Source organism: Prionailurus viverrinus, chromosome B3, assembly GCF_022837055.1.
Source record: "Prionailurus viverrinus isolate Anna chromosome B3, UM_Priviv_1.0, whole genome shotgun sequence".
Lineage (NCBI taxonomy): Eukaryota > Metazoa > Chordata > Mammalia > Carnivora > Felidae > Prionailurus > Prionailurus viverrinus.
In genome coordinates, this window is record NC_062566.1 from 65094782 (window position 1) to 65109546 (window position 14765).

The window sequence follows — 14765 nt, forward strand, 5'->3', positions numbered from 1 at the left end:
ATCTTCTTTATCCTTTCATCCATTGATGGACATTTGGGCGGTTTCCATATTTTGGCTATTGTTGATAGTGTTGCTATAAACATGGGGGTGCATGTGTCCCTTGGAAACAGCATACCTGTATCCCTTGGATAAATACCTAGTAGTGGAATTACTGGGTCTAGGGTAGTTCTATTTTTAGTTTTTTGAGGAACCTCCATCCTGTTTTCCAGAGCGGCTGCACCATCTTGCATTCTCGTAATCCTGGTTTTTCAAAAGCTGTGTGTGTGTGTGTGTGTGTGTGTGTGTGTTTAAATGATCAATGTATTCATAAGAACTCTACAAAACCACCAACAAAAGTTACTTATTGCTAGTGAAATTACAGGTGATTTTCCCCCTTCATTTACAGGGTTCTCTACTTTCTTCAAGGAACATGAATTATTTCATAATTTGAATATTTTAACTTAATGAGGTCACTGTCTTATAAAAGCAGCTTAATTGTACAACTCCCTTATAGTAAAAGAGTGAAAAAGGTATAAATACCAAAACAGAGAGGTAACATTTCATCGGAAAGATCTGTTTTAACTTCTCCAAAATTAGGGCAATGCTATCTAATTTTCTCAGTTCTTGCTTTCTCACCTCATTTGGGACTTAGCTTCCCCCCCTCCCCACCCCCCATATCTTCAGTTTCTCCCTTTGAACTGATTCCTCCCCTTCTGCTTTCAAACATGCTCAGGTTTCCTCTATCAACTCCTATACCCTTTCTCTATTTCTCTTTCCTGCCAAATTTCTACAATGAGTGCTTTTTAGTTTCCATTTTCTCTTTAACCCTTTATAACCTTGATTTTGTCCTCTCATTTGAAAAAAATTACATCTTCAAAGTCACTTGAAGCTTATAAGGGAGCCTTTTATAACACTGACGATGCTCATATCAAGGTCAGCCCAGCCAAGTCTAAAGACTTCTGTTCATTCTTCCTCACCATTTAGCTTCTTCATCCCTTCACTGTACCCCCAATACACACACACACACACACACACACACACACACACACACACACAATTTTTCTAGGCATAGGACAAAGCACTACAGTACCTTGACTCTCTTTGCTCCCTTACTAACCCTTTTGGTTCCTTTTCCTTCAACAATTCTTTTATCTCTACACTAAAATTGGAAAGAAAAAAAAAAAAAGAAAAAAACCATGTTTTCACGGCTTCAGCTATTTCTCTAAACCCAGTCTCTCCTTTAACTCCTATTTATTTGTCTTCCTGATCTGGCATTGATTGGTCCACGTCAACACATCTAAAACAAACCTCTTCAGTCTCTTCCAATGTCAAACCAACTAACTGCCCTGCCTAGCTACCACATGCCTAGCTGGCATCAAACTTCTCCCAAATAAAAACCTAGGATTTATTTTGATTCTCTCTCCTTTCTTCTAACGGATTACTAAGTCTTCTTGAATCTTTCTTCAAAATATTTCATGGATCCATTCTGACCTTACTTTGTCCACTGTCAGCCCTATCACTTCAAGCCTAAATTACTATAACAATTATTTGACTTTCCTGTCACCCTCCCTTCCTGGTCCCTGCAAAACATTCTTTACAACCTACAGTGTTCATGGCAAAATCCCCATATCTCCAGTAATTTCTTACTGTTTACTACAGGATTTCCTGAATTATGTTTAGAGTATCCACATAGATTTAATAGATGTTTTACTCTGTTCACATAAGTCTGGATAAGCTGCATATTAAATTATTTCTGGGAATTATTTAAATACATTAACAAGGCTCTGAGAAGCCTGTATAATCTTATTTCACTCCGCTTCCCAAACTTGGCCACCATCCTACTTTTTAAAATGTTGATACATATAAAATTTGAAAGATGCAGATGTTCCAAGGAACATAATTTGTGGAATTGATTTACTACACCCAAAACTAAACTATTTATCTAAATGTTGAAGACTTTCATAATTGGGTACCATATTATTAAAGATTAATAATTTCTTTTTAACTAGAAAGAGAAAAGAGCAAAATGCTACCCACTTTTTTTTTTTTTAATATGGTGGGAACGGAGGTTTTTGTTGAGGGACAGAAGTTCCATTGCAATGGTGTTAATCAAATAACAATATCATTAAAAAATAATAGGTAGCCTTTAGTACAAGCTTACCATATGCTACCCATAGGCATTGCAGATATCATATTATGCCCTTTTAATAGATGATGAAACTGAGGCACAAGAAGATTACATAATTTGTCCAAAGTCAAACAGCAAAAAAATGGTAAGAGTTGGGACTGGAATTGAGGTCTTCTGCCACCACTGCCTCCATTCTTAACTAACACACTGTACTGCACCTCAAGTAACAGGAGAGATTAATGGTGAATATGTAGATAAGACAATGCAGGTTTTATCACTTTCTAGCTCATGATTTTTGGCAGGTCATTTATTCTATTCTGAATCTGTTTTTTCAAATGCAAAATGGGGATGTTGTTGAGATCAAAATGATATTACATGTAAGTAATTACTGCTATTATCACAATAGTTCTAAAAAATATAAATATATACAATTCTGGTATTTTGGAAGGCAAATCTGACAACACTGCAGAGCAAGTAAACTATGATCATATCATATCAACCATATAATTTATCAACCAAACCAGGATATATTTGAGAAGGAAAGGAAATACTATTAAAAATTATGCTGGGTCTTTCATCCATTTTGAATTTATTTTTGTGTATGGTATAAAAAGTAGAAAAAAGTAGAAAAAGTTTCATTTTTCTGCATGTCACCGTCCAGTTTTCCAGCACCATTTGCTAAAGAGACTGCCTTTTTTCCACTGGATACTCTTTCCTGCTTCATCGAAGATTAGTTGGCTGGTGGGTCCATTTCTGGGTTCTCTATTTTATTCCAATGATCTATGTGTCTATTTTTGTGCCAATGCCATACTGTCTTGATGATTACAGCTTTGTAATACAGTTTAAAGTCCACAATTGTGATGCCTCCAGCTTTGGTTTTCTTTTTCAACATTACTTTGGCTATGTGAGGTCTTTTCTCGTTCCATACAAATTTCAGGATTGTTTGTTCTAGCTCTGTGAAGAATGCTGGATGACCCAGCAATTGCACTACAAAGAATATATCCAAAGGATACAAAAATGCTGATTTGACGGGGCATATGCACCCCAATGTTTATAGCAGCACTATCAACAATAGCCACATTATGAAAAGAGCCCAAATGTCCATCGACTGATGAATGGACAAAGAGGTGTGGTATATACATACAATGGAATACTAGTCAGTGATGAAAAAGAATGAAATCTTGACATTTGAAACAATGTGGATGGAACCAGAGTGCATTATGCTAAATGAAATAAGTCAGTCAGAGAAAGGCAGATATCGTATGATTTCACTCTTGTGTGGAATCTGAAAAACACAACAGATGAACAGAAGGGAAGGGAAGGAAAAATGTGATAAAAAGAGAGAGGAAGGCAAACCATAAGAGACTCTTTATGTACAGAGAACAAACTGAGGGTTGCTGGAGGTGAGGTGGGTGGGGGGAAGGTTTAAATGGGTGATGGGCATTAAAGAGGGCACTTTTCAGGATGAGCAGTGGGTGTCATATAACAGATGAATCACTGGATTCTATTCCTGAAGCCAAGACTATACTATATGTTAACTAACTTGAAAATAAATTTAGAAAAAATTATGCTGGGTCAATAGGCATAAACCAAGTTTGTCAAACAAATTGGGATATATGGTCACCCACCTTAGTTAAAAGGTTTACATTCCTAGACTGAATTTTCTGTAGTTCCATAAAAATTATCAACTACTCAGCAATAAAAAGAAACAGGTTACTAATATACATGACAACATGAATATGTCTCAATCCCATTATGCTAAATGAGAGATGTGAGACTCCAAACAGCATACACCATACAACTTCATTTTATGATATTCTCGAAAAGGCAAAATTATAGGGAAAGAAAAATAGCAACTGTTGCCAGAGTCTCGAAGAAGGGAGAAGTTGACCACAAAAGGACAAGAGGGAACTTTCTGTAGGGAGGGACATGTTCTATTTCTTTTTTTTTTTTTTAAGTTTTTTTATTTTGAGAGAGAGAGAGAGAGAGAGAGAGGGGGGGGGGGGGGGGAGATGGAGAGAATCACAAGCAGGTTTCACACTGGCAGCACAGTGCCCAATGCAGGGATCAAACTCATGAACTGTGAGATCCTGACCTGAGCTGAAATCAAGAGTTGGATTCTTAACTGACTGAGCCACTCAGGCACCCTACATGTTCTATTCCTTGACTGTGGTAGTGACTAAACACATATAACTCTGCATACGTCAAAACTCATGTCAATGACACCTCAATAACTTGACTTTAAAAAAATTGGGGTGGGGGCACCTGGGTGTCTCAGTCGGGTGAGTGTCTGAGTTCAGCTCAGGTTCCTGAGTTCAAGTCCTGCATTGGGCTTGCTGCTGTCAGTGCAGAGCCCATTTCAGATCCTCTGTCTCCCTCTCTCTCTGTCTCTCCCCCCCACACCCACTCTCTCTCAAAAATAAACATTAAAAAAAATAAGAAAATAAAAAATTGGGGTGCAGAGTGCAAGTCATTCATAGCTTTTCATTAGGCTCCTTGGACACTTGACACTCACTTGACAAAAGTGAGAAATGTGGTTTCACTAGGCCCATATCCATTCTTTTTTTTTTTTTTTAAGCTTATTTATTTATCTATTTATTTATTTAGAGAGCACACGTGTGCAAACAGGGGAGGGGCAGAAAGAGAGGAAGAGAGAGAGACAGTCACAAGCTGGCTGCCAGGGCAGATCCCGATGTGGGGCTCGAACCCACAAGCCCTGAGATCATGACCCAAGCTGAACCAGAGTCAGACACTTAACCACTTAATGGACTGAGCCACCCAGGAGCCCCATCCGTTTTTTTTCCCTCCAGGAAATTGGTCCATATTTCAGTGGTGAACGTTCTAGAAACATTGCTCCAAGTATCTGAAATATGTACTGTTCTGATTGGTGATTACTAAGGCTCACTTTTCTGGCTCTCTCCATGTTCTACTCATGTATGTGGGTTGTCTGGCCCTGAATATGGGAGATGCCTTCAGTGTCCTCTGTGTGCAATGATGAAGGGTGAGTGCTCTCATTTGGAGGCCATTGGGAGTTAAAAGCTTAATCTGCAAAGACTTCCAGGCTTCTCTGGTCTCTCCTAGCTCTCTGGAAAGCTTTTTTGCTCACCATGCAATAGTTATCAAAACTCACTAACTGGGTTAAAAATTAAAGACTCAACCAACCTTAAAGTTTAGCATAGCTAAAAGATTAGGTCAAATAGTCCCATGTTCAAATCTCTAGCTTTCCTATTTAACTAGCTATGTGACCTTGGAAATAACTAAGTCTCATTTTCCTCATCTTTAAAAACAAAGATGTTTGCATATTTATCCTGCCCCACTCCAAAAGTAAAAGAAAACCTGCAGACAATAAAACAGTTTGGTGGCTTTTTTTTTTTTTAACATTTATATATTTTTGAGAAACAGAGAGAGACAGAGCGTGAGCGGGGGAGGGGTAGAGAGAGGGAGACAGAATCCGAAGCATGCTCCAGGCTCTGAGCTGTCAGCATGGAGCCTGACGTGAGGCTCAAACTCACGAACCAAGAGATCATGACCTGAGCCGAAGTCACACGATTAACCGCCTGAGCCACCCAGGCACTCCGGTTTTGTTTTTAAATAAAGGAAGAACTAGGATAAAGAGAATGGGGGGTAAATAAGTTAATTACCTAACTGTCAAAACTTAAGAAAAGAATATTTTAACTGATTAAAGTGATTTCAAAGCAGTAGGCCAACTTTGAAGACAGAAAGCAGAGGACTAACATTGGAACTTTACAGAAGGATCAAGGGCTGTTAAGTGTATGAGAAAATGATGAAAATGTAAGAAACTAACCACATTAAAGCTTTCACAAAAGGAGGGGCACCTGGATGGCTCAGTAGGCTAAGTGTCCGACTTCAGCTCAGGTCATGATCTCACAGTTTGTGAGCTGGAGTCCCATGTCAGGCTCTGTGTTGACAACTCAGAGCCTGGAGCTTGCTTCAGATTCTGTGTCTCCCTCTCTGTCTCTCCCTACTCACATTCTCTCTCTCTCTCTCTCTCTCTCTCTCTCTCTCAAAAATAAAGAAACATTAAAAAAAAAATGAAAAAAAAAAGCTTTCACAAAAGGAAATGAGAAAAGGGTATGGACTTCTAAACTCATTGTAAGCATCCTTAAACACAGAAAACACTTTATAACACTAAGTCTCATTTGTTTTGCTATTAATACTTCCTGCCTCCCCTGTTTCATTTTTATGGAAATGAAATGTTTCTTCTTTTATAGAAACAGAAATGTCCCTTTCCATTCCATCATGGCCTCTGACCATAAATGACTGAATTCAAAGTTTCCTCTCCGTATCATTTCTTGATTCCTATCTTCATTGATCTCTTCCTTCACCACTTTTTTATGGCACTTAGTAAATTAACATCACATAGTTTAGGACTTTAACAATCAATAAATAATTGAAGGTTTAAATGTAAGACATGACTGAAAACTAACTGATCCAGGTGTGTCTCCTCTTGCCAACTAGACTGAAAAATGAGATTCTCCTGATCAGGGGCTGCATTTCACACCTTGAGATACACAATCTAAAAAAAAAATTTTTTTTTAATGTTTATTCATTTTTTGAAAGAAAGAGACACAGAGCGCAGGTGGGGGAATGGCAGAGAGCGTGGGGGACACAGAATCTGCAGCAGGGTCCAGGCTCTGAGCTGTCAGCACAGAGCCCAAAGCAGGGCTTGGACTCACAAACCACAAGATCATGACCTGAGCTGAAGTTGGATACTTAACCAACTGAGCCACCCAGGCGCCTCTTAGTTACACAGTCTAAAAGGTAATTCAACAACTCTTAATTTAAATATATACACAGATGTATATGTGTGTGTGTATATATGCGTATATCCTCCAGAACAAATATCATCACAAAGTACTAGTATTTTAAAGTTCATTTTTTAAATGATTAAAGAAAGCACATGTATTCAATTCAACATGCATTTACTGAGCACCTACTATGTGTCAAGAGATGAGTAAGAAGTACACATCTTATTTCTCAAGAAGCTCATGGCCTAGTGGGGAAGAAAAGAAAAAGTCAACAAATATAAAATAAGTGCTATAAAAGAGAAATACATACACAGGTTGCTAAAAGAGCAGCAGCAGTGACTCTAATCTGAGAGTAAAGTATCCAGAAATATATCTTATGTCATACCTGATCTGATCCCTGAAGACACAAAGGAAATTGTACAAATGAAATGAGGGAAAGCTCGCTAAGCAACCACAGCAAAAACTCTTAGGTACTCAAAAATCAGAATCTAGAGCTTTCCTGTTTACTATATTTTCAGTTCTTCTCCAGAAATCGTTGTTCAATTTGAGCACAAATACAAAGCAAAAACATACAGATGGTGATGGGGAACTGTATAAAGAATAGATCAGACTGACAACATCCAAACCACTTACCAACTTTAGCATCGCAAACAAGGAGAAAATCAGATATTACATGCCTCCTGGTGTGACACAACAGGAAATACACTTCACAACACTATTATTAAATATTCTTGCCAAAAAATCTAGCCTGAACATAATCAAGTTTCAACTGTCTGTTACAAATTATCAGTTTAAAGGAAATACAGAAGACAAAGAGGGCCTATTAAGCACTATCGTGGGGGATATAGTTTTAAAAATCCAGAAAACAGAAATTCTTTGGTACACAAAATTCAGTTTCCTCAACAAATACTTCACAAGAAAAAAAAATAAAGAAGAGAAAACTATATATTAAAAGACACTGCATCAACTAAATACAATGTATGGACATTGCTTAAGATTCTAGTTTAAAAAAACTGGTAAAATGTGTAATTAGGGAAATTTGAGTATTGACTGAATATGTGATATTAAGGAACTGTTTACAACTCTAAAGTATAATAAATAATATACTGTACATAAAGTGTACTTCTGTACACATACATACATATACACCATTAAACCATTACCACAATCAATATAGGGAACCCATCCATAATCTTAAAAAATTTCCTGTGCCTCTTTATAATTCCTCCCTAACCACTTGATCTGTTTTCCGTCACTATACATTAGTTTGCAATTTCTAGTATTTTACATAAATAGAATCATATAGTATATTCTCCTTTTTTGAGGGAGGTATGATTTCTTTCACTCAACATAATTATTTTGGTAATCATCTATGCTGTTACATGTATCAATAGTCCATTCCTTTTTACTGCAGAACAGTATTCTATTGTGTGAATATATCAAAATTTCTTTATCCATTCATCTGTTGATGAACATTTGGGTTGCTTCCAATTTGGGCTATTACTAATAAAGCTGCTAAGAATAGTCCTGTACGAGTCTTAGCATGAGCAGATACTTTCATTTCTCTTGGGTAAATACTTAGGAGTGGGATGATGGTAAGTATATGTTTAACTTTTCAAGAAAGCTGTCAAACTTTTAAAAAATTGTACCATTTTGCATTTCTATCAGCAAGAATATGAGTAAGGAAGTATTATTAATCATTGTTAATTACTTCTAGCTGAATGGTATTTTATCTTTCTTGTTTTCTCAAGAGTCTTTTAGAGATACATCTACATACATACATCATACAGATGAAAAGAGATATTTAGGATGTGCACAGAGTACGGGAAAATCACTGAAACAAGGAACGCTGATAATGGCTGAAGCTGGGTAATTGGGATGTTCATTATACCATCCTCTCTGTTTCTCTATATGGTTAAATATTTCCATAAGTTAAAAGAAATAGATAAGATACTAGAATACTTCAATGAGTAAAGCTTATTTGTGGGCTATATATAAATATATATAGCAATGTTCTGCAATAATATAGTTTAAATGGCATGTCCTTGCTCTTTGGGCTAGAGGTAGTGTTCCCCTCAATGACTGTAGATGCAGTGAACTTTGTCTCAACAAGAGTAATGTGAAAGTAAGGGGAGGGGGGAAAAGAGAGAAACAAAAACAGATGTGGGCAGGAAGTCTGGGTCCTGTCCCTCCCTCTCTAACTCCATATCCCTGGATTTGGGAACAGAAGTGTGTCGCATAAAAGGGGGAAATAAACATGAATAAAAGTTATCTCTCTCACATTAAAATATCCTAAGAAACACTGAATGCTTCTACAAAGGTGAACCACAAAGTTGGAGAACAGTAGAGAAATTTTTTACTTTATACTCTCTTTATACAAAATTTTGCATTTCATGCAAGTATTACTTTTAAAATAAGTCAAATTAAAAAAATCACCAGTAATTCAACCACCAATACTATTCTGGTGCTTTTCCTGCCAAGCAGCTTAGTTTTATATACTGCATTGTGTCATCAACATTATATTTTCCTACATATTACAAAGTCTTTTGAAAACGATTTAAATGTATATTATTTTATCACATGAATTTTATTTTTGCTTTTACAGAAAATACTTTGGTGGATATAAATATATTTGTACAAAATAGATTACTTCCTCTAGATAATCAAATGAGTGGGTCAAAAAATACGATTATAGAGCTCTTGAAATATATGATAAAAATATTTCATATAATGTGACTGGGATAGTGGTTACTCAAAAAATCATTTAAAATGAGATTCAAAAGAGAGATGTACACATGTACCTTAAAATGATGCATATGCATCAATGATTCCTACTTTGGGTTTCTTTCAAGTGGCCCAAGAACTAATGACACAAAGCATTATCAGTACAAAATTCTAAATTGTTATGGTTTTACTTCATTTATCTTTAGCTTTCTAACCTACACCCAAGTTGATATGAAGTTTTTGAGTCACTTGCCTTCATGTAGTCTATCTAAACCATTCCAATTAGTTTTCACAGAAACAGTGTTTTTAAACTCCTGTTTTAAACTTCAGCATATTTACTAAGCTGGGCAACCGTGTAAGCCTGGCAAATGGGTAGATGGACAGTCGGCACCCCTGATGACAGAAGATTCTGTATTATCAATTTCTGCCTTTACAAATTTGGCAGATGTTATAGAAGATCATGTTTTAGTTTGCATGTGAAAGCAGTAGTATGCACTTGTACTTTTCTTAGGTGATTAAACTGAAAGGACGAGGCAGTATGTCATAACAGGGAAACACAAGTCCTAGAGTCAGACTTCCTGGGTTTGAGTCCTGCCTGAACCACTTATTAGTTACACAATCTTAGGCAAATTACTTAGCCTCCTATTTTCGGAGTGGTGCTGTGAGGATTAAATAAAATAATCCACTTGCCACGATGTCTGGCACATGGTTAATCGCTCTATAAATGTTAGCTATCATTAAGTTATATATACATAGACATCACCGATGAAGCAAGTTGTCTTTCGCGTAAGAAACATGCTTTATGGTGTCAGCAAACTTTAATACCAGTTCCTACCTGTGTTGTAGGTTTCTGTGTATGCGTACATGTAGCATAGGAAAAAAATAAACACGAGACCAAAAGGACAAAAATTCTTTATTAAGAGTGGTATTACAGTTGAATCCTTTTTTCTTGTTTATTTTTTTACGGTATTAAGGTTGAATCATTTTCTTCAGCTTATTTTTCTGTATCAATTTTCTACAGTAAAAAACTGTATATTTTATTTTAATTAATTAATTTATTTATTTATTTGAGTTTATTTATTTTTGACAGAGACAGAGTGTGAGCATGAGCTGGGGAGGGGCAGAGAGAGAAGGAGACACAGAATCCGAAGCAGGCTCCAGGCTCCAAGCTGTCAGCACAGAGCCTGACGTGGGGCTTGAACTCATGAACTGTGAGATCATGACCTGGGCCAAAGTCGGACGGTTAACTGACTGAGCCACACAGGTGCCCCTAAAGATCTGTATATTTTAAATAAAAGAATTAAGTTTATTTTTTAACATAAGACAATACCTTAATAAGAAGTGATAAATTAGTTTCTTAAGCCTTAAAACACGTCTTTGTTATGTAAAGGAACACAAAAGAATTGTAAAATTATAAAATTCAGTGACCTGAATCACTTCAAAGTTGATGAATTTTGGTGTTATATATACCTACATTATGGCAACTAGTAGTTTCCTGCCTCATTTCTGCTCATACCCTTAAACTTCCCAACTTTTCCTCTTATAAAATTCTCACCTTCACAATATTCATAGTGGGAGAAACACAGAAAAGCCATTATAATAAAATATATTAAGCATGGCAATTATCTCCAATGACTTATCAAATAGTTTAAGGGGAAAAACTGCTGAGCTAAATTAAATTATTAAATAGAAAAAAGTGGCTTAGGGGAGCCTGGGTGGATCAGCAGTTAAGGATCTGATTTCAGCTCAGGTCATTATCTCACAGTTCATGGGTTCGAGTCCTCTCTCTCTCACTCTGCCTCTTCTCCGTGTGTGCACTAAGTATTTTTTTATTTTGAGAGAGCGAGAGAGCGAGCACACAGTTGGAAAGGGTCAGAAAGAAGGAGGGACAGAATCCCAAGCAGGCTCTGTGCCATCAGCGCAGAGCCCAATGCAGGGCTTGAACTCATGAACTGTGGGATCATGGCCTGAGCTGAGATCAAGAGTCTGAGGCTTAAGTTACTGTGCCACCCAGCTGCCCCTTAAAGCAAGTATGTTTAAAGAATCATTTAAGGGGCGCCTGGGTGGCTCAGTCGGTTAAGCATCCGACTTCAGCTCAGGTCATGATCTCAAGGTTCATGAGTTTGAGCCCTTCGTTGGGCTCTGTGCTGACACCTCAGAGTCTGCAGCCTGCTAAGGAACCCGCCTCTCTGCCCCTCCCCACTCGCACTCTGTCTCTCTCTCAAAAATAAATAATATTAAAAAAAAATTAAAAAAAAAAAGAAAAAAGAATCATTTTATAGAGTAACAACAGCTTCTAGTCCAACAGGACTCACCCAATGATTCTCAATGAAGAGTTTCACTAAATTTTAGTGTGTAAAATTTATTTTCATAACTATTACAGGGGTGTCCAAAACAAATGTTGGGCTGAACAGATTATGTGACCTAGTGTAGAGCAGTCACAACTTATCATAAGAACTAAACACATGTACTTTTATATCAAGCCAGATTCCAAAAAAAAATTCCATGATTTCTTTTTTTTTTTAACATTTATTTATTTTTGAGACAGAGAGAGACAGAGCATGAACGGGGGGAGGGCCAGAGAGAGAGGGAGACACAGAATCTGAAGCAGGCTCCAGGCTCTGAGCTGTCAGCACAGAGCCTGATGCGGGGCTCGAACTCACGGACCGTGAGATCGTGACCTGAGCGAAGTCGGACGCTCAACCGACTGAGCCACCCAGGCGCCCCAAAAATTCCATGATTTCTTAAAGGCACATTTGGACAAGGGGGGTGGAGTGGCTTATAAAGACTGCAGACACTTGTACTCAAAAAGTGACAAAGTGAATGGCATGTTCACTAGTACACTGGTAGAAAAATGATACATTCTGTTGATTAGTTTTGTTTGGAGCCTTTTAATCCCTTCTAGATTCTAATCTGATTGAGGGTTAACATTTTGAAAGAATGTCTCAATTACATAGGGCTTGGATTGGTGGGTAGGAGGTGAAGAACAATGGAGAAGAAGAAAAAGAAGCACAGAAATAAACATAGGCAGTACTTATTTATGCACCACCCAGGGAAATGGTGCCCCATCAAATTACCTGGATGTCTAATGCACTTGCTAGGTTTATTCCTATTGAGGAAATGGATTTACCAAGTTATCAGAGCCTGATATTAAATACTCAAATCATGAAACTAAGTACCCTTGTTCTGATTCCATGTTCAGAACAACACAAAACCCCTAGGACCCAGAATAAATCCTAAGGCCTTTTTACTTGCTGCATTGATGATTTATCACACCATCTTCTATGAACTCAGTCTGCCATGCATGGAAGGTTGGTTTGAGAAATAACATCAAATTCAGGAAGGCAGATCAAGCATGAATATACAGATTTCTGCAGATTCAATGGATACAAGATGATAATATATCCTTTCAGTCAATTAGACCAAACTGAATTCCAGTTCTCTTATGACTGAGTTACCCTGAAACGAAAATTTAAAAATTGATGCTAAGTGGGAATTACCATTCCCACCATCTCATCCTTATTTTTAATAATTAAGTCCACTGAGTAGTCTACATTAAGGGATTGGTATTAATAATGAGAAAAGGAAGTTAGCTAAATTCTGATTACTTGGTGGCTATTTATCATCATCTTTACCAATAGTTCTGGACCCACAGACTTATTTTTTTTCAATGCCTTATAACTGGAAAGTGGGCATGTGGGGGGAGGTAGGTGCAGAAAAGTATGCTACTACTTACATAAAGACTAAATGCGTCGGGGCACCTGGGTACCTTAGTTGGTTAAGCTTCCAACTTCGGCTCAGGTCATGATCTCACTGTTCGTGAGTTCGAGCCCTGCGTCTGGCCCTGTGCTGACAACTCAGAGCCTGGAGCCTGCTTCAGATTCTGTGTCTCCCTCTCTCTCGGCCCCTCCCCTGCTCACACTGTGTCTGTCTCTCTGTCAAAAATAAATAAACATTAAGAAATTAAAAAACAAAAAGACTAAATGTGTGAGTGATTGCCTGTATATTCCTTGAACTTCCTTTGAAAGGATACACAAGAAAATGGGGACAAAAGTCACTTCTAGAGAGAGGATAGGTGTAGCTGGGGGATGAAGTGAGAAGGAGACTTTTTCCTTTCGGGCTTTTGGATTTTGTATCAAATGTAAGTTGTTTTTTTTTTTTTAAGTTTATTTATTTTTGAGAGAGAGGGAGGGAGGGAGGGAGGGAGGGAGAGGGGAAGGGACAGGCAGGGAGAGAAAGGATCCCAACCAGGCTCCATGTTGTCAGAGCTGAACCCGATGTGGGGCTCGAACTCATAAACAATGAGATCATGACCTGAGAAGAAACCAAGAGTCTGCTGCTTAACTAACTGAGCCACCCAGGTGCCCCAAATGCAAGTATTATTTTTTAACTAAGTTAAAATGTATTGTTAATGGGACTCCTGGCTGGGGCTGGCTCAGTCGATAGAGCATGTGACTCTTGATCTCAGGGTTGAGTCTGAGGCCCACGTTGAGGGTAGACATTACTTAAAAATAAAATCTTTATCCACCTCCCCTCCCCATAGACTCTTAACTACAGAGAACAAACTGAGGGTTGCTGGAGGGCAGGTGGGTGAGGGGATGGGTTAAATGGGTGATGGGCATTAAGAAGGGCACTTGTGATGAGCACTGGGTGTTGCATGTAAGTGAAGAATCACTAAATTCTATACCTGAAACTAATATTACATTGTATGTTAACTGTAATTTAAATAAAAACATGAAAAGAAAATATTTTTAAAAAATAATAAAATGTATTGATAATATACATCTCTTCTTCAATGGCTACACAAACACATGAATCTTTAGGAAGACTTAGGTTTCCAAAGCCAAGTAGATGATTATCTTAGCATGTTTTGGTGAATAGCTCTCTTCTCCCTCTTAGAATATTCCAGCTTTTTCTGGAAATATTCATAGGGAAGAAAAATAATCCTTTCTAATTGTCTTCTTAAACTCAGAAATTTTTATAAACATATATAAAACAATGTCACCTTAAGGATCCTTTCTGACCCCTTGTTTAGCTACTAAACGTATTTCTGATGCTTTCAAGATAGACTATGTATGAAAAGATATTGCAATAAGATATACAACTCCAAAAAAGACCAGCTAACATAAGCTAACTTTAATGTTCTATCTTCATGATTTGGACTA

General features: G+C 37.4%; 1 protein-coding gene across 4 annotated transcripts in view; it reads right to left on the bottom strand.

Moving 5' to 3' along the window:
* The window catches only part of KATNBL1 (katanin regulatory subunit B1 like 1), a 59108-nt gene that overhangs the window by 22036 nt on the left and 22307 nt on the right, over positions 1–14765 (bottom strand). The window contains exon 1 of one of the 4 annotated variants that reach the window (XM_047862241.1): positions 7066–7093. The exons of the other annotated variants lie outside the window; for them this stretch is intronic. The gene's annotated coding sequence lies outside the window, so the exon portion shown is untranslated. Of the gene's footprint in view, positions 1–7065; positions 7094–14765 lie in introns of those variants that run through there. 4 annotated transcript variants of the gene reach the window in all.